This window comes from Eubalaena glacialis, chromosome 16 (genome assembly GCF_028564815.1).
Source record: "Eubalaena glacialis isolate mEubGla1 chromosome 16, mEubGla1.1.hap2.+ XY, whole genome shotgun sequence".
Taxonomy (NCBI): Eukaryota; Metazoa; Chordata; class Mammalia; order Artiodactyla; family Balaenidae; genus Eubalaena; species Eubalaena glacialis.
Genome location: NC_083731.1, coordinates 84,484,312 through 84,503,038, shown reverse-complemented (window position 1 = coordinate 84,503,038; position 18,727 = coordinate 84,484,312). Strand labels below are relative to the sequence as shown.

General features: G+C 38.8%; 1 non-coding gene across 1 annotated transcript; it reads left to right on the top strand.

Moving 5' to 3' along the window:
- The first annotated feature begins 6,182 nt into the window (after positions 1 to 6,182).
- On the top strand, positions 6,183 to 6,289 carry LOC133076692 (U6 spliceosomal RNA). Its single transcript, XR_009697582.1, has one exon. It is a non-coding gene; the product is annotated as a U6 spliceosomal RNA (small nuclear RNA).
- The last annotated feature ends 12,438 nt before the right edge of the window (positions 6,290 to 18,727 follow it).

Sequence of the window (18,727 nt, the reverse complement as noted above, 5' to 3'; positions counted from 1 at the left end):
CATTTGGGTCTTTGGTTTATGTGATAATTGAAGGCACTAAAGGGAGATGGTTTTAAAACTTCTAATTTATATTAAAACAATAGCCTTCTATGTCTTTAAAAAACTGTTGCTAATTAATGCCATAAAACTATGCACAGGTTCCAATTCAGCCTATTTTCTAGTTATTTCATAAATTTAATTTTGAATAACCGTTATTGGTATTTGAGCGTGCAAACTTCATAGTAGCATTTTTCAGAATAAACATCTGTTCAGTGGCAGCATTTCAAAGTAAGTACAAAATAAGAGTATTTTACCTTGTTTCAGTATAGTCCATTAATACTCATAAGAATAACACTTGCTTTATTGATGCTACTTTAGAATTATAACTACATTGTTTGATTCTTTCAGGTTGAAAAGTGTAAGTTCAGAGGTTTTGATTTTGCTCTTGTCTTTAAAGTGAAAAATTAAATAAAACAATCAGCGGAAGTCAATTAAACTGTAGTACTGCATAGATTAATATATCATAAGATGCTTAAATTAAAAAAAGAAAAAAGAACATTCATGTACACACACAACTATTCATGAACAAATTCCATAATAGTTTATTTAAAAATAAATCTTCCCTATGGTGGTTCTTTCTTTTTTTTTTTTAATTTTAATTTTTTTTTGGCTGTGTTGGGTCTTCGTTTCTGTGCGAGGACTTTCTCTACTTGTGGCGAGCGGGGGCCACTCTTCATCGTGGTGCGCGGGCCTCTCACTATGGCGGCCTCTCTTGTTGCGGAGCACAGGCTCCAGACGCGCAGACTCAGTAGTTGTGGCTCACGGGCCTAGTTGCTCCGCGGCATGTGGGATCTTCCCAGACCAGGGCTCGAACCTGTGTCCCCTGCATTGGCAGGCAGATTCTCAACCACTGCGCCGCTAGGGAAGCCCCGGTGGTTCTTTCTTAATAAGGTATTTTTTTAGGGACCTAGTATACAAAAATTAAAGATTATCAGTTTTTCAGGAGTATTTTTATTGTCTAAGTCACTGATTTATGACTGAAGGCAATGTTTCCCCTCCCCACTGGGAGTGGGGGGGGTCATTTAACAATGTCTAGAGAAATTTCTGGTTGTCACAACTTTGGGGAGGGTTTCCAACTGGCATCTAGTGCAAGGAGGCCAGGGATGCTGCTAAACATCCTACGGTAAAAATTGCTCCTGACCATTGAGGTTGAGTTTAAAACTGTCTTTGCCAACACAATATTTGCCAACCCACTTTACACTTAAATTATGAGAAAATATAGAAATAACGAAGGTTCACTGATTGTTTCTAAATGTGTTCTCTTTCAACAAATTAACAAAGTTGGAGATTTCTGTACCTTAGTTTTAGGAATAGTAGATACTCTTCCTGACCAGTAGAAGGTACTATGAAATTAATGAACATAGTTTAAGTGGAAAAGCTGATGCTTTAAACACAGAAATTGGTAATCATGATTATTGCTTATTCTCTGAAGGTCTTCATGCTTCCCCCTCTCTCCTTTTCTTCTTTTACCTTCTTTGTGTTTACACCCATGATCCTTATCCCTGGGTGTGTGTAAAATCACCTGGAAATCTTGTGAAAAAATTTTGGTGTCAGGGTCTGAATCTTAGAAATTCCAGAATGACGAGTTTGGGGTGGATCCCAGGAAGTCTACTTTTGAAAAGCTCTCCAGGGATGAGAACCTTTGATTTATATGCTTGCTTTCACCTTTATAGTAATAACATTCATTAGCATCAGTTAATTCTTCCCGTGTACCTCGATGCTGGAGAGTTTGCTAGTAGTCTCTACAAACTACAGTGTGTGCCTGGAGTTGGGATGATTTGGGTTCCTTCATAAGAGTAAATTGCACGTTCCTCTGAGATACTTTGCCTAGGTGCCAGACTCTTCAGTTAGGCATTTTTTCTTTCAGATGCTGTGGGGTTTTTTTTAAGGAATTAGTTTAGTATTTTGGGGGTTTAAGAGATACTTCACAGGTTGGTGCCTGATTAAAATTAATTTTATTAGCACTAAAATGATAAAATTCACAATAAAAGATATAAACATACTTAATGGACTGTGATTAGTTCTGTGTTACTTTTTTTAATATATATGTGAATAAAGGAATTTGTGGGTTTTATTGTCTCGAAGCATTGGGTGGGTTGGCAAATAACTGAGCACTGTTTGGCACATCATGGGATGGCTCTTTCACTAGACACGTCTCTTCAGTCCTACCCTCTGTACAAAATATAAATGATAGGCTTATCATTTTTTATTAATTTTTCTTTTTGCAGTGGGTTTTATCCCTCTTTCAGGAGTACACATAAATATAACCCAGTGCTTTCCTGCATTTTGTTACTCCTTTGAATGCAGACATTTCAAGAATGTAGAAAATTGTCTGAACAAGTAGATTACTTTTGAAAAGCTGAAAGACTGTATAGTGTATAATCTTCCACTGGAGTCTACAGTTGGATGAATCTAAGTTTAACCAAATTTTGACTTGATATTTCAATAAAGCAAAACCAAAAATGTGATACTTCATTGAACTTATTTAGCTCATGATTTCAAAGTTGAAATTCAGGTTCCTTCAAGTACAGCAAATCCTTAATTAAGAACCCATACCTTGGTGGGGGCAGTGGCCAAGATGGCAGAGGAGAAAGTCCCTGAACTCACCTCCGCCCATGGGCATGCCCAAATGACAACTGTTTACAGAGCAGCTGTCTATGGAAACAACCTGAAGACTAACAGAAAAGATTTTCCACAATTAAAAACATAAAGAAGGAAGCACGAGTCAGGTAGGAAGGACAGAGATACAGTATATCAGGACCCACACCCACAGGTTGGTGAGGAAGTGGGAGGAATATCACAATTATGGAGATCCTCCCCAAGGAGCAAGGGGTTTGAGCCCATTGGGCTCCCCAGCCTGGGGGTCCTCCACCAGGAAAATGAGCCCCCGGAACATCTGGCTTTGAAAACCAGTGGGGCTTATGTTCAGAAGAGCCAGAGGGCTACAGGAGACAGACTTCATTCTGAAAGGGTAAATGCAGTCTGACTCCCAGTGTAGACGTTAATTTGAAAGGACAAAGGGTCAGACCTGCTTGCTGATCTTGGATCCAGGGAGGCAGGAGGCAACTGGGACTCCCCCTGCGGAGAAATACTGGCAGCATCCATTTTGGGGAACTTGTTCTACCACAATAACACCAGCATCGTGAAGCACCATTTTGGAATTCTCATGTCCTGTTAGCGCCAGGGACCTGGTCCCACCTATCAGTGGGCCAGCAGCAACCGTGTGCCCCCCTGGGTCAAATACCCAACCACATGGGAAGCCTACCCTGCCCTCTGGCAGGTAGAAGCCACTGCACAAGGCACAACCTCGCAACCACATGGGCCAGGGTCCAGCCCCACTGCCAGCGCACCCATGGTAGTCAGTCTTGCCACAAGAGAGGGGCACACACAGCCTCCGTAGAGCATAAAGCTCTGGTGACCAGAGGGGAGCATGCTGCTGGACCCCATAGAACATCTCCAACATAGGAACACTTCTCCAAGATTAGGAAAGTGGCTGACCTATGTAACATATAGAAATAAACACCGAGAATTGGGCAAAATGAGGAGACAGAGGAATATGTTCCAAGAGAAGGAATAAGAACCTCAGAAAAAGAACTAAATGAAGTGGAGGTAAACAACCTCCCTGATACAGAGTTCAAGGTAATGATCTTAAAGATACTCAACAAACTGGAGAGAAGAATGATTAACATAGTGAGATTTTCAACAAAGAGTTAGAAAATGTAAAAAAGAACGAAACAGAGCTGAAGAATACAATAACAAAAAATACACTAGGAGGAATCAACAGTAACTTAGATGATACAGAGGAATGGATCAGTGATCTGGAAGGCAGAGTAGTGGAAATCACCTAAGTTGAACAGAAAAAAGTTTTAAAAAATGATGACAGTTTTAAAGAGACCTCTGAGACAATATCAAGCATACTAACATTTGCATTACAAGGGTACCAGAAGGAGAAGAGAGAGAAACAGGCAGAGAACTCATTTGAAGAAATAATAGATGAAAACCTTCCTAATCTGGGGAAGGAAACAGACATCCAGGTCCAGGAAGCACAGAGTCCTAAACAAGATGAACCCATAGAGGTTCACACCAAGACACATTATAATTAAAGTGGCAAAAAAATAAAGATAGAGAATCTTAAAAGCAGCAAGAGAAAAGCAACTAGTTATGTGCAAGGAAACTCCCATAAGACTGTCAGCTGACTCTGTAGCAGAAACTGTGCAGGCCAGAAGGGAGTGACACAATATATTCAAAGTGATGAAAAGAAAAAACTTAACAACCAAGAATATTCCACCTGGCAAGGTTATCATTCAGAATTGAAAGAGAGATAAAAGTGTTTTACAGACAAGCAAAAGCTAAAGAGTTTGGTGTCACTAAACTGGCTTTACAAGAAAATGTTAAAGGGACTTCTCTAAGCAGAAAAGAAAAATCCACAACTAGAAAATGAAAATTAGGAAAATCTCACTGGTAAATGCAAACATACAGTAAAGGTAGTAGACCAGCCACTTATATAGCTAATAGGAAGGTTAAAAGACAAAGGTAGTAAAATCACCTATATCCACAATAAGTAAGGGATACAGAAAAAGATGTAAAATATGACACCAAAAACATTAAACATGGGGTGGGGAGTAAAAATGTAGGGTAGTAATGCATTTGAACTTAAGAGAAAAAATAATCATATACGTGTTATTGTATATAAGTCTCATGGTAACCAAAACCCCAAAATCTATAATACACACACACACCCACACACACCAAAAAAAAAAAAAAAAAAGTAACACTAAAGATAGTCATCAAATTACAAGGGAAGAAAGCAAAAGAAGAAGAACGAAAAGAACTATGAAAACGACCAGAAAACAATTAAAATGGCAATAGGTACATATCTATCAATAATTACTTTAAATATAAACATAGAAATTCTCCAATCAGAAGACAGAGTGGCCAAATAAAAAAAACAAGACCCATATATATGCTGCCTACAAGAGATACACACAGACTAAAAGTGGGGGATGGGAAAAGGTGCAAATGAAATCTGGGGTGGAATGCTTATATCAGACAAAATAGACTTTCAAACAGACTGTAACATGAGACAAAGGACTTTACCTAGTGATAAAGGGATCAATCCAACAAGAAGATATAACAATTGTAAATATATATGCACCCAAAATGGGAGCACCTAAATACATAAAGCAAATATTAACAAACATAAAGGGAGAAATTGATAGTAACACAATAGTAGGGGACTGCATTTACATCATTGGACAGATCATCCAGAAAATAAGGAAACATTAGCCTTAAACAATACATTAGACCAGATGAACTTAACATGTATACATATATAAAACATCCCATCCAAAAACTACAGAATACAAATTCTTTTGAAGTACACATGGAACATTCTCTAGAATGGGTCATATGCTAGACCACAAAACAGTACATTTAAGGAGATTAAAATCATATCAAGCAACTTTTCTAACCACGACAGGATGAGACTAGAAATCAACTACAAGAAAAAAAAAGAAACCTACAAAAAACACAAACATGTGGAGGCTAAACAATATGCTACTAAACAACCAATGGGTCACTAAAGAAGTCAAAGACGGAATAAAAAAAAGATATTTGGAGACAAATGAAAATGGAAACAACTAGCCAAAATCTATGGGATGCAGCAAAAGCAGTTCTAAGAAGGAAGTTTATAGCAATACAAGTCTACCTCAGCAAAGAAGAAAAATCTCAAACAATGTAACCAAACCCAAAGTTAGTGGAAGGAAAGCATAAAGAGCAGAGTGAAATAAATGAAATGGAGACAAAAAACAAACAGTAGAAAAGATCAATGAAACTAAGAGTTCTCTGAAGAGATAAAGTTGATAAACTTTTAACCAGGCTTATCAAGGAAAAAGAGAGGGGTCCCAAATAAATAGTCAGAAAAAAAGAAGAAAAAAAATAAAGCTTTTGCACAGCAAACTATCGACAAAATGAAAAGGCTGCCTACTGAATGGGAGAAGATATTTGGCAAGTGATATATCCAATAAGGGGTTAACATCCAAAATATACAAAGAACTCATACAACTCAACATCAAACAAACAACCCAATTGAAAATGGGCAGAGGGACTTACCTGGTGGCGCAGTGGTTAAGAATCTGCCTGCCGTGCTCGCTTCGGCAGCACATATACTAAAATTGGAACGATACAGAGAAGATTAGCATGGCCCCTGCGCAAGGATGACACACAAATTCGTGAAGCGTTCCATATTTTTAAAAGGTCATGAAGAACCTAGTGGCAAGATGGGAATAAAGACACAGACCTACTAGAGAATGGACTTGAGGATATGGGGAGGGGGAGGGGTGAGATGTGACAGGGTGAGAGAGTGGCATGGACATATATACACTACCAAATGTAAAATAGATAGCTAGTGGGAAGCAGCCGCATAGCACAGGGAGATCAGCTTGGTGCTTTGTGACCACCTAGAGGGGTGGGATAGGGAGAGTGGGAGGGAGGGAGATGCAAGAGGGAAGAGAGATGGGAACATATGTATATGTATAACTGATTCACTTTGTTATAAAGCAGAAAGTAACACACCATTGTAAAGCAATTATACTTCAATAAAGATGTTAAAAAAAAAAAGACGAAATGACAACCCTCAGAATGGGAGAAATATCTGCAAACGAATCAACGGACAAAGGATTAATCTCCAAAATATATAAACAGCTCATGCAGCTCAATATTAAAAAAACAAACAACCCAATCCAAAAACGGGCAGAAGACCTAAATAGACATTTCTCCAAAGAAGACATACAGATGGCCAAGAGGCACATGAAAAGCTGGTCAACATCACTAATCATTAGAGAAAAGCAAATCAAAACTACAATGAGGTATCACCTCACAACAGTTAGAATGGGCATCATCAGAAAATCTACAAACAACAAATGCTGGAGAGGGTGTGGAGAAAAGGGAACCCTCTTGCACTGTTGGTGGGAATATAAATTGATACAGCCACTATGGAAAACAGTATGGAGGTTCCTTAAAAAACTAAAAATAGAATTACCATATGACCCAGCAATCCCACTACTGGGCATATACCCAGAGAAAACCATAATTCAAAAAGACACGTGCACCCCAATGTTCATTGCAGCACTGTTTACAATAGCCAGGTCATGGAAGCGACATAAATGCCCATCAACAGACAAATGGATAAAGAAATTGTGGTACATATATACAATAGAATATTACTCAGCCATAAAAAGGAATGAAATTGGGTCATTTGTAGAGATGTGGATGGATCTACAGACTGTTATACAGAGTGAAGTAAGTCAGAAAGAGAAAAACAAATATCATATATTAATGCATATATGGAATCTAGAAAAATGGTACAGATGAACCGGTTTGCAAAGAAGAAATAGAGACACAGATGTAGAGAACAAACATATGAACACCAAGGGGGGAAACTGGGGGTGGTGGGGTGGTGGTGGGATGAATTGGGAGATTGGGATTGACATATATGCACTAATATGTATAAAATAGATAACTAATAAGAACCTGCTGTATAAAAAATAAATAAAATAACTTACCAGTTTAAAAAAAAAAAAAAAAGAATCTGCCTGCCAATGCAGGGGACACGGGTTCCATCCCTGGTCCGGGAAGATCCCACATGCTGCGGAGCAACTAAGCCTGTGCACCACAACTACTGAGCCTGCGCTCTAGGGCCTGCGTGCCGCAACTACTGAGCCCGCGTGCTGCAACTACTGAAGCCCGAGCTCCTACAGCCCATGCTCCACAACAAGAGAAGCCATTGCATTGAGAAGCCCGAGCACCACAACGAAGAGTAGCCCCTGCTTGCTGCAACTAGAGAAAGCCCGCGCACAGCAAAGACCCAAACACAGCCAAAAATAAATAAATATATTTAAAAAAGAAAAAAAAAGGGCAGAGGATCTGAATAGACATTTTTCTAAGGAAGACATACAGATGGCCAACAGACACAAGAAAAGATGCTTGACATCACGGATTATCAGGGAAATGCCAATCAGAACCACAATGAGATAACACCTCACATCTGTCAGAATGGCTGTTATCAAAAAGACCACAAATAACAAGTGTTGGCGATGATATGGAGAAAAGGGAGTCCTTGAATCCTGTTGGTGGGAATGTAAATTGGTGCAGCCACTGTGGAAAACAGAGTGGTTCCTCAAAAAATTAACAATGGGACTACCATAAAATCCAGCAATTTACTTCTGGGTATTTTTCTGAAGAAAACAAAAACACTAATTTGAAAAGATACATGCACTCCTATGTTCATTACAGCATTATTGACAATAGCCAAGATATGGAAGCAATGTAAGTGCCCATCAACAGATGAATGGATAAAGAGGATGTGGTATATATATACCATGGAATAATACTCAGCCATAAAAAAGAATGAAATCTTGCCATTTGTGACAACATGGATGGACCTAGAGGGTGTTATGCTAAGTAAAATAAGTCAGAGAAAGACAAATACCATATGGTTTCACTTATTGTGGAATGTAAGAAACAAAGGAACAAACACAACAAAACAGAAACAAACTTACAGATACAGAAAGCAAACTGGTGGTTGCCAAAGGGAGGAGGATGGGGGGTTGGGCAAAATCAGTAAAGGGGATTAAGAGGTAGAAAACTCTAGTTATAAACTAAATAAGCCACAGGGATGTAATATACAGCATAAGGAATATGTCAGTAAAATTGTAATAACTTTATATGGGGTCAGATGGTTAGTAGAGTTATCGTGACAATCATTTCATAACGTATGCAAATGTCAAATCATTATATGGTACACCTGACACTAAAATAATATTGTAGTCAACTATATTTCAATTTTTAAAAAACCTATACTTTTGTTGTATTATACATCCTTAAATATTGTTTAAGTATGAGAACATATGGTTAGGTTTGTTAATAGAATTTCAGCAGTTTTTTTTTTTTTCAGATCGAAAAAGTATAAGGGACTTTAAAATGTTTTTTCTTTTAAAGATGAAAAATCAAGTTTTGAAAATTGAGAGTTTGCTCCGAGATCTTGAATTTATTTCTAGAGCTAGTAGACATGCTTTGTCAGTTGTACTTTGTCTTTTTGCTTCTTTTCGGTGTCTCAACCTGGTAGAGACAAAAGCTGTACTGTTCATCTCTGTGACGAAATAGAGGTCACATAGAGGATACAGCTTTGGATCAGTGAGGGACCAGAAGGAATTCAGCTTTCACTTTGGCTAGGCTTATTCACTTTTGGAGAGATGGATTGATTTTAACTCAAGACTTCAGCCACTCTTTTTGTTTGTTTTCTGTATTGTTTAGAAACCTTGCAAAACATAAACCAAATTATTTTTTTCACCAACTCATTGATTTGGAAACTTGGAGAAAAATAGAAAGAATAATACATACAGGGGAATTGCCTGGCGGTCCAGTGATGAGGACTCTGGGCTTTCACTGCCATGGTTCCGGATTCAGTCCCTGGTCGAAGAACTAAGATCACGTAAGCCACGTGGTGTGGCCAAAAAGAAAAAAAAAATACATAGAACACCCAGTATAACCTTCATGAGATTCACCAATTGTCAGCATACTGCCTTATTTCCTCACGAGTAGATTCAGGATAAACGTTTTTGGCAAGAAGTCTACAAAGGTGATGTATGTACTTACTGTGTCACATCAAGAGCCATGTGAGGTCAGGTTGTCCCACTTATTGGTGTTGCTAAGTACGATCACTTGGTGGACAAGTGGTGGCCGTCAGAGCTCTCCATTGTAATAGTACAGTTTTCCTTTTGTAATTAATAATAATAATCTGTGAAGTAATAACTTGAGACCTTGTATATATCCTGTTCCCTAAGAACCTTTCACCCAGAGGTTTTAGCATCCATGAAAAATCTTTACCTCAGTCATTTACAACATGGTCGTTGGGGACAGGAAAGTGCCAAAAAATTGTGATATTTATTATTCCTTCTGCATTTATTGGTTGACGGATTTTTGTAAAGCCAGGTTTCCCCCCCATTTCTCTTCCTCTTTAAGGTATCCTTTGGACTCATGGATTCCTATTTAATGTTTTATAATCCATTTCTATCATTACTCTTCTTAATGCCCTAAATCTAATCATTTTAATGAATATGTAGACATTCCATTTGAACAGAAAATTACATTGGTGTTAAAGTGCTACATTTAATTTTTAGCATTACTAATTAATGTTTTTCACAGAATATTGAATATATTCAAGATACTTTAGTTATCATAATCGTAGTTATAATGGAAGTTATGACCAAAGAAATCCTATGTTAGCCATAGGGGAACACTGCTGCCCTTAATACTACTGATGTCTTGCCCGATCACATGAGAAAGTCACAAGGCCAGGACAAGCAAGGGCAGCCAGAGCCTTCTCCATTTGGCACTGTGGCTTAAAAGTAGGCACTATATTATGAACATTTAAGAAAAGACAAAGGGAACTGATAAGGCCCAAGAAGCATTGCATTTTTCTTGTTTTTAAACTTTTTCTCATGGAAAATTTCAAACACCTAAAAGTAGATGGAAAAATACAGTATAATCTCATGTTTCCATCATCTAACTTCCATAATTTATCCATGGCCAATCTTATTTCATCTATATTTTCTACCCACTTTCCCCCTCAATGTCATTTTTAAAGAAATTCCAGATATTATTTATAGGTGTAAATATTTCAGTTTATAAAGCTAACCTAACCACAATACTGTTATCATACCTAAGTTAACAATAATTCCTTATAATTAAATGTCCAGTCAGTATTCAGATTTCTGAAGGTCCAGTAATAGTTTTTAAGCTATTTTGTTTGAATCAGATCCAAGTAATTTACACGCATTGTGATTGTTTTTGTGCCAGCTGTTTCATAATTTATGGCTTCTACCTCCATTTCCTTCTCTTTTTCTTGCTAGTTGTTGAACAAACCAAGTTGTTTGTTCCATAGAGTTTCCCACAGTCTAGTTTTTACTGTTTGCATCTTTGTGATACAATTTAACATGTTCTTCTCACCCCTGGCTTCAGCGGCTCTCTCTTTCCTTAATAAAATGAAAACTGAGTACCTCCAGGGTTTGGCTTTGGGTGAAAGATAGGCAAGGTCAGCACCCAGATTCCATTTCTCTTTATTTCACCTTGCACTTTGTAGGACTCAATTGTCTTATTTTGGCTGTCCGGCATCTACTCTGATAGACTCCGAATTCTTCAGGGGAACCACCTTTCCTCTGAGTTGTGTTGTCTTGGGGGAGGTCGTGCTGTTCCCTCTCTAGAATGCTAAGAGGGCCCACCTCTCTGCTCCTAATGCCTCCTGGGGAAGGCATGTGACCCAGGTCAGCTGATTAAACTTCAGTCCTGGACTTGGATTCTAGAGCAAGGACAGGAGGAGAGCAGTGAGGTGACCTATCACTGCCAGAGGCAGTGCCCTTCGCCCTTCGTGCTGCATGATCACTGCTGTGCCGCTTGATGTCTGGAGCTCCCCTGGCTCTTGATTGTTTTCTTAGGCTGTTCCTAAGCTTTTTATTGGAGCTGTGAGCTCCTACTATTATTCCAGTAAATCCCCGTGGGCTTAAATAAACAGAAGTAAACAATACAAGTTGTTGCCTGCAATCGGGATCTCTGAATGATGCAGTAATTGGCATTCAACAGTTGGTGTTATAGGAAACACGTCCCCAGAGAAATTTGGAAACGGGGGCTGAGTTATCTCACTGAGTCAGGTTAGGCAGTGAATCCAGGTAGGAAATCTAGCTGTCCCTGGCAGGCACTTGTAAAACAGCTACCCCATCTGGTCACATGAAGTCACACGTGCAATTTACAGCAAGGTTCTGAGCAACCAGAATGGGAAGAAGTCAGGATGGTGGGGTGGCTGCTTCTGACAGCAGTGAAAGTTTAAAGCAAGTAAATAACATATTCAACTCTCCAAACCAACCTACAGAAACCTAAAGAGTGTCATTTCTTACAGGTAGAGCACTTGGCAAAAGACAGATGTGAGTCTCCTGACTTAGTACAGCTGGTACAGTTACTGCCCTACCAGGTTTAAAGTGTGAAAACTGGAGCACTGTGTAGGACCCTGAGAACTAAGGGGGAATATGATTGAGGAAGGAAGCAGATTCTTCACTTAGAAGGAAGAATTCACTTCACTTAGAAGTCGTCCTTTTTTTCCTTAAGACTTTCTTCACCTGAGGGGTCAGTGTATCAGGGAAGCCAGTAAGCCTCTTGCCCCAGTGCTCTTTATTTCCAAACCCAGAGCTAGTGGTTAGAGCCCAGCATGCCCCCTGGAGGCCAAACCCAAAGAAATTTAACATGTAGAAAGAATGTGGGGACCTTGCCAGTTTATGTCTACAGGAATTTCAGGGACATGTGAAGGGAGAGATCTTGAATGTGCTTTTAGATTAACAATATGATGCCCTTACACAAGATAATTCCAGATTCATTTAACTCAAGAAGGTGGATGTGTTTTTAATAATTTCCAAAACTGGATTCAACACAGGCCTATACTGAATGAAGATGAGATGCCGGAAGTCCTTAGTGTAGTGCAGAGCAGTGGTTCTCAGACTTTTCTGTGCATTAGAATCATGGGGCAGCTTTTAAAATCACAGATGGCTGGGTCCCACCCCTCGAGTTTGTGATTCAGGAGGTTTGAGGTGAAGCCTGAGAATCTGTGTTTCCAGCAAGTTCTCAGGGGATGGTGATGCTGCTAATCCAGGGACCACACTCTGAGAACTGCTGGTATAGAGGGAGGAGATCAAATACTTTGAGAGGAAGGAAGGTTGGAGTAGTTCGCCGATGTAAATCCCCTATTCACTGGCCACCTAACTGTCTTTCGCAAGACAAGCTGGATAACATACCTTTACCAAGGCTTTCAAACATATATTCGTGCTGGCTTCAAAGCCCTGATATAGTCTTTCTTATTTAACATTATTGAGGTATAATTTACATAAAACAGATGTACCCACTTAAAGTATACAGTTATATACATTTTGACAAATATACGTATACAACTGTATAACCACCACCAAACCACCCCTAAAAGTTCTGTCCTGTCCCTTTTTATCCCTATCTTTCCTGATGTGAGCCCCAGGCAAACACTGATCTGCTTTCTGACATTGTAGATTAGTTTTTTTTTTTTCCAAGAATTTCATATAGAGTCATGCAGTATGTAATTTTTTGTGTCTGGCTTCTTCTGTTTTGTATAATGTTTAAAAACTTATCAGTGTTGTTGAGTAGTTTTGTTCTCTTTTATTGTTGATTAATATTTCATTATATGGATATAGCAATATTTTGTCTACTCATTCATGTATTGAAGGATATTTGGGTCATTTCCAGTTTGGGGCTATAATGGATGAAGCTTCTATGAACATTCATATACAAGCCTTTGTACGGACATCTGTTTTCATTTGTCTTGGTAAATAACCTAGGTGGCATTGCTGAGTCATGTGGTAAGTGCATGAACATTCCAGGTGCTGGCATCCTCATTAGTACTTGGTCTTGTCACACTTTTTAAACTTAGCCATTCTAGAGAGTACGTGGTGGTATCTCATTGCGGTTTTAATTTGCATTTCTCTGATGACTAATGGTGTTGAGCATTACTGTATCTTTGTTTTGTGAACTGGTTTCTCAAATCTTTTGCCCTTTCCTCCACCTTTTAAAAAGTATAGCCAGTCCCCAACTTACGATGGTTTGACATATGATTTTTTGACTTTTCCATCGTGCAAAAACAATTGGCATTCAGTAAAAACCGTACTTTGAATGTTGACTGTGGCTCTTTTTCTGGGCTAGCGAAACGCATAGATCCTCTCTCATGATGCTGGGCAGCGGCAGCGAGCAAAGCTCCCTGTCAGCCACGCCGTCACAAGAGCGAACAACCGGTGAACTTACAACCATTCTGGACCCAGACAACTATTCTGTTTTTCACTTTCAGTACAGTATTTGATGAATTATGTGAGATATTCAACACTTTTTTTTGAAATAGGTTTTGTGTTAGATGATTTTGCCCAGCTGTAGGCTAATGTTAAGTGTTCTGAGCACGTTCAAGGTAGGCTGGGCTAAGCAATGATGTTCAGTAGGTTCGGGGTATTAAATGCATTTTTGACTTATGATATTTTCAGTTTATGATGGGTTTATCTGGACATAACCCCATCATAAGTTGAGGCAGATCTGTAGTTTGCTTACTTCATTGAGTTGCAAGAGTTTTTTTTTTTTGTTTTTGTTTTTAATGTATACTGGATATAAAGCATTTGTCAGATATATATATTGCAAATACCTTCTGGAATCTTGGCTTGCCTTTTCGTTCTCTTATTGGTGTGTTTCAAACAGCAGAAAATTTTAATTTACATGAAATCCAATTAATCTGAGTGTTGGTGTTTTGTGTCTTTGGCATCCTATCTAAGGAATTTTGCCCAACCCATGATTATAAAGATTTTCTTGAATGTTTTCTTCTGGAACTTTTATATCTTAACAGTGTTGTCTTCTAATACATAATAAGCACATATCTTTCCATTTATTTAGGTTTTCCTTAATTTCTCTCAGCAGTGTTTTATAGTTTTCAGTGTACAGGTCTTAAACATATTTTGTTAAATTTCTCCCTGGGTATTTTGTTTTTTTTTTCAATGCTATTTTTAAGTGGTATTGGTTTTGATTTTGATTTTATCAGTTGCTTGTTGCTAGTATATAGACATAGAATTGATTCTTGTACATTGACTTTGTATTCTATGACATTGCTAAGTTCATTTATTAGTTCTAGTAGTTTTTTTTTTTAAATGAAGCTTTAGAATTTTCTATGTCATGTCATATGCAGATAAACAGCTTTACTTTGTCCTTCCCCATCTGTATGCCTTCTTGCCTTACAGGTAGGACTTCCAGTATAGTGTTGAATAGGAATTGTAAGATGGGGTATCCTTGTCTCATTCCCAATCTTAGGGGGAAAGTATCCAGTCTTTTTACTATTAAATATCGTGTTAGCTGTATGGGGTTTTTTGTTTGTTTTTGTTTTGTAGATGCCCTTTATTAGCTTGATCCTAGGTTCTTGAGAATTTTTATCATGAATAGATGTTGAATTTTGTTAAATGTTTTTTCTGCATCTATTGATATGACCATGTGGTTTTTTTCTCCTTAGTCTAATATGATGCATTATTACATTAAGTGATTTTCAAATACTGAGTCAGCCTTGCAGTTTCTGGATGCCCTCACTTCGTCAGGATGTAGTATCTTTCTTATATATTACCTGATTTGTTAATATTTAGTGGTGAATTTTTTGTTTATGTTCATAAGACATATTAGTGTGCAGTGTTGAAATAACTTTCTAGGCCCAAGATGGAGCTGCTCCTGCCTGGGTGCCACATCAGCAAACCAAAACTTAGGTAACTTTCGTGCCCATAAATTCTCCCCTTGACCAGAAAGGCAGTATACCCATCCCCAAATACCAAACCAACTCTGGGCTTTATACAGTTGGTCCTTTGTATCCGCAGATTCCACATCCTCAGATTCAACCAACCTCAGATCAAAAATATTTGGAAAAAAAATTCCAGAAAATTCCAAAAAGCAAAACTGGAATTTGCCATTCCAGCAACTATTGTATTAGGTATCATAAGTAATCTAGAGATGATTTAAAGTGCACAGGAGGATGTGCATAGGTTATATGCAAGTACTGTGCCGTTTTACATGAGGAACTTGAGCATCCATGGATTTGGGTATCCTCAGGGGGAGGGGGAGGGAAGGGTCCTGGAACTGATCCTGAGCGATGACTTTCTTGACCCGTGTTCTTTATCCTATAAAAGCTTCCTGCCTTCCACTCCGTTTTGCCGTTCTCCAAATGTAGATTGTCCCCTTCATGAAGTGTTAAAGTTTGTATCACCTAACTTGTCTTTTTAAATTATTTCTTTTTTTTAGGAGTAGTTTGCTTTTCTTGTAGTTTCTTTGTCTGGTTTTGTATCAGGATAATGCTGACCTCATAAAACAAGTTGGGAAATGTTCCTTGCTTCTATTTTATGGAAACACTTGTGTAGAATTGATCTGTTTGTTCCTTAAATGTTTGGCAATGAAACCATCTGGGCTATGTCCTATATCTTGATCACATTCTAGCTGCATATCATTCCCAAGAAAGCTGTCTCTAAGTAATGATTTGTAGCCATGTAAGTCCAGAAACTTCTGTCAAGTGCAACCAGAATCAATTTGACTCAAGGGACTACCTCACGCTAATCAAATGAGACTGATGTTTCAAGCCTGAACTGAGCCAGGTGCTATAACAAGGGTTTTATATTTACACTATTTTATGTATTCTATAACCTAGAATCCCAGTAATTACAATGAGGGACATATCTCTCCAGTAACCAAAATATGTGTGTCCTCCATCGAGAGCAGGGGTTCAGCACACTACTGCCCTGGGCCAAATTCAGCTTGCTGCTTGTTTTGTTTATTGGAGCACAGCTATGCATGTTCGCTTATGCACAGTCTAGGATGCTTTGTGCTACGACAGCAGGTAAATGAGTAGCCGTGACAGACTGTGTAGCCCACAAAGCCTAAAATATTTGCATTCTGGCTCTCTGGCCACACAGAAAAAGTTTGCTGACCCCTGATCTAGAGCAGTGATTCTCAACCCTGGCCACATACTGGAATCACCTGGAGAACATTTGAAAAACTACTGTTGTCCGCCTCCCACTCCCAGCAGTTCTGACTTGGTTGGCCTGGCCTGGGACCTGGGCATTGGCGGTGTTTAAAGCTCCCTGGCAGTTCTGCCCAGCAGCCAAGGCTGAGAACCACTGGCCTAAAGTAAGGCTTGGTATTTGTATTTGTTTAACTGCCTGCCCATGCTGATAGTCTGAATGTGCATTTAGGGATGAGAAGCACTTATCTAGGGCAGTAGTTTCCAGATCTGAATGTGTATCTGTCACCTGGGGAGATTTTTTTCATAGATTCTAAGACCCCACTCCAGACCAACTGAATTAGAATCTCCAGAGATTTTTTAAAAATTCCTCAGGTGGTCCTGATATACAGACATTTCTTTAAGAAAGACTGAACTTAGGGCACCTTATTGTTATTAGCAAGATTTTTGGATACTGAGTGAGTAACCAGAGGATTATTTAGTGAGCATAGGAGTGGAGAAAAGGGGTTTCTTGAGTTGTGCAGTGCAGGCTATGGAGGATCCTACTGAATAGTCCAGCCTCATAGAAACGGAAATACACCCTCCCGAGTGATGAAAATATTTATTTCTGTTAGATATGGCTGGTATATCTAACCACCCTTGTACAGCCCTAGATGAAAGGAACATGTTTTTCCTTTTGGTTCCTCTTTATATAGATGCCATAAAAACAAGTCATCCATTAATATTCTTTGTTCAGATAATTAGATAATCAGGTCACATTACAGGAGGTTAGATAATAGCTTCCCCTCCACCCCTGCCACCCCATGTCTTGGCTAAATACCCCCATCAGCTTGCATGCTTCTCTAGGCTCCCAGCATCCCATTTACTAACTATCTCTTAGGACAGACTCTTTGGAGATGGCTAAGCCCATCCATGCTGTGTTCTTACCCTGGGCTACCCCAGTCCAGTCCCCTGATACACTTACTGCATCTCAAACGGTCTTTGCTCAACTGACAAATTATCTGTTAATCCTCCCACTGTATTAAACATTCCCATGTGTGTTCTCTTCAGTTCAGGTGGAATGTGTAAAATCAGGGAAGGTTGAGCTGGAAGGGACTTTGTTATAGACCTTATCTAACCTCAAAAAAGTCAATCTTACGGGCAGTTAGTTGGGTACTGGTAGTGCTAATGTGTTTGGGGGGGCACTTTATACTCTCCTTGATACAATTCTGAATATTGGATTTATAATCTGTCACACCCTTCTGTGAAGAACCTCAGCAGTGCCAAATCCATCCGTGTATAATACTGTTGCTTAGTGGTAGCTGAATAACCATGGTCAGGTGAAGCCTGAGACTTGCCTTCCTTGTCCATAAAATGGGAAAAAGGAAGATCTACTTTGCAGGGTTATTAAGAGGATAAAATAACTTGACATAGCATTTTGTAAACCATAAAGTACTTTTTCTTTTGTTCTGGGAAGAGCATTGAACAGGAAGTAAAACAAAAATCAATCAATCAGTCAATCTGAGAATAGCCCAGAAGACATTAGCTAAACCTAAAAGGAATGGTCTTGGAAAAAAGAATTTCTAGTATTTTAAATTATGAGTGCTATTTGCTGGTCAAGCAATCATTGATTACCTTAGAGAAAAAAGCCGTAAACAATGCTATGAAACAGAAGACTCTACCTACTTACAAGAGATTACAAAGGAGTTAATCAGCTAGGTGTACTTCAAGACATATGTGTTATTATATATGGAAACTTAGAAAATGGGAGATATTGAAGGACCTGTGAAAATACCATAAACCATAAATGCATACGGGCTACATATTTTTCAGTTTATTTGCAAGGCTGGCTTAATGACTGTGGCATGGTATCAGTGGTTACTCTCATAATGCATTAAATATATAGCTTTAAATGATTTTTACAAATGAAAACAAAACTCTGTGTTCATTTAGTTCAAATTTTATTGTGGATATAATGAGGAATCAAAGATTGTCTCTGTCCTCAAGGTGCTCATTGTCAAGTAGGGGAACAAACATTACAAGACAAGGGAAAATGCTTGGATGGCAGTACCCAGAGAGCTGTGGGAGCCCTGCAGGGACGGGGGTGGGGGGTGGAGGTGG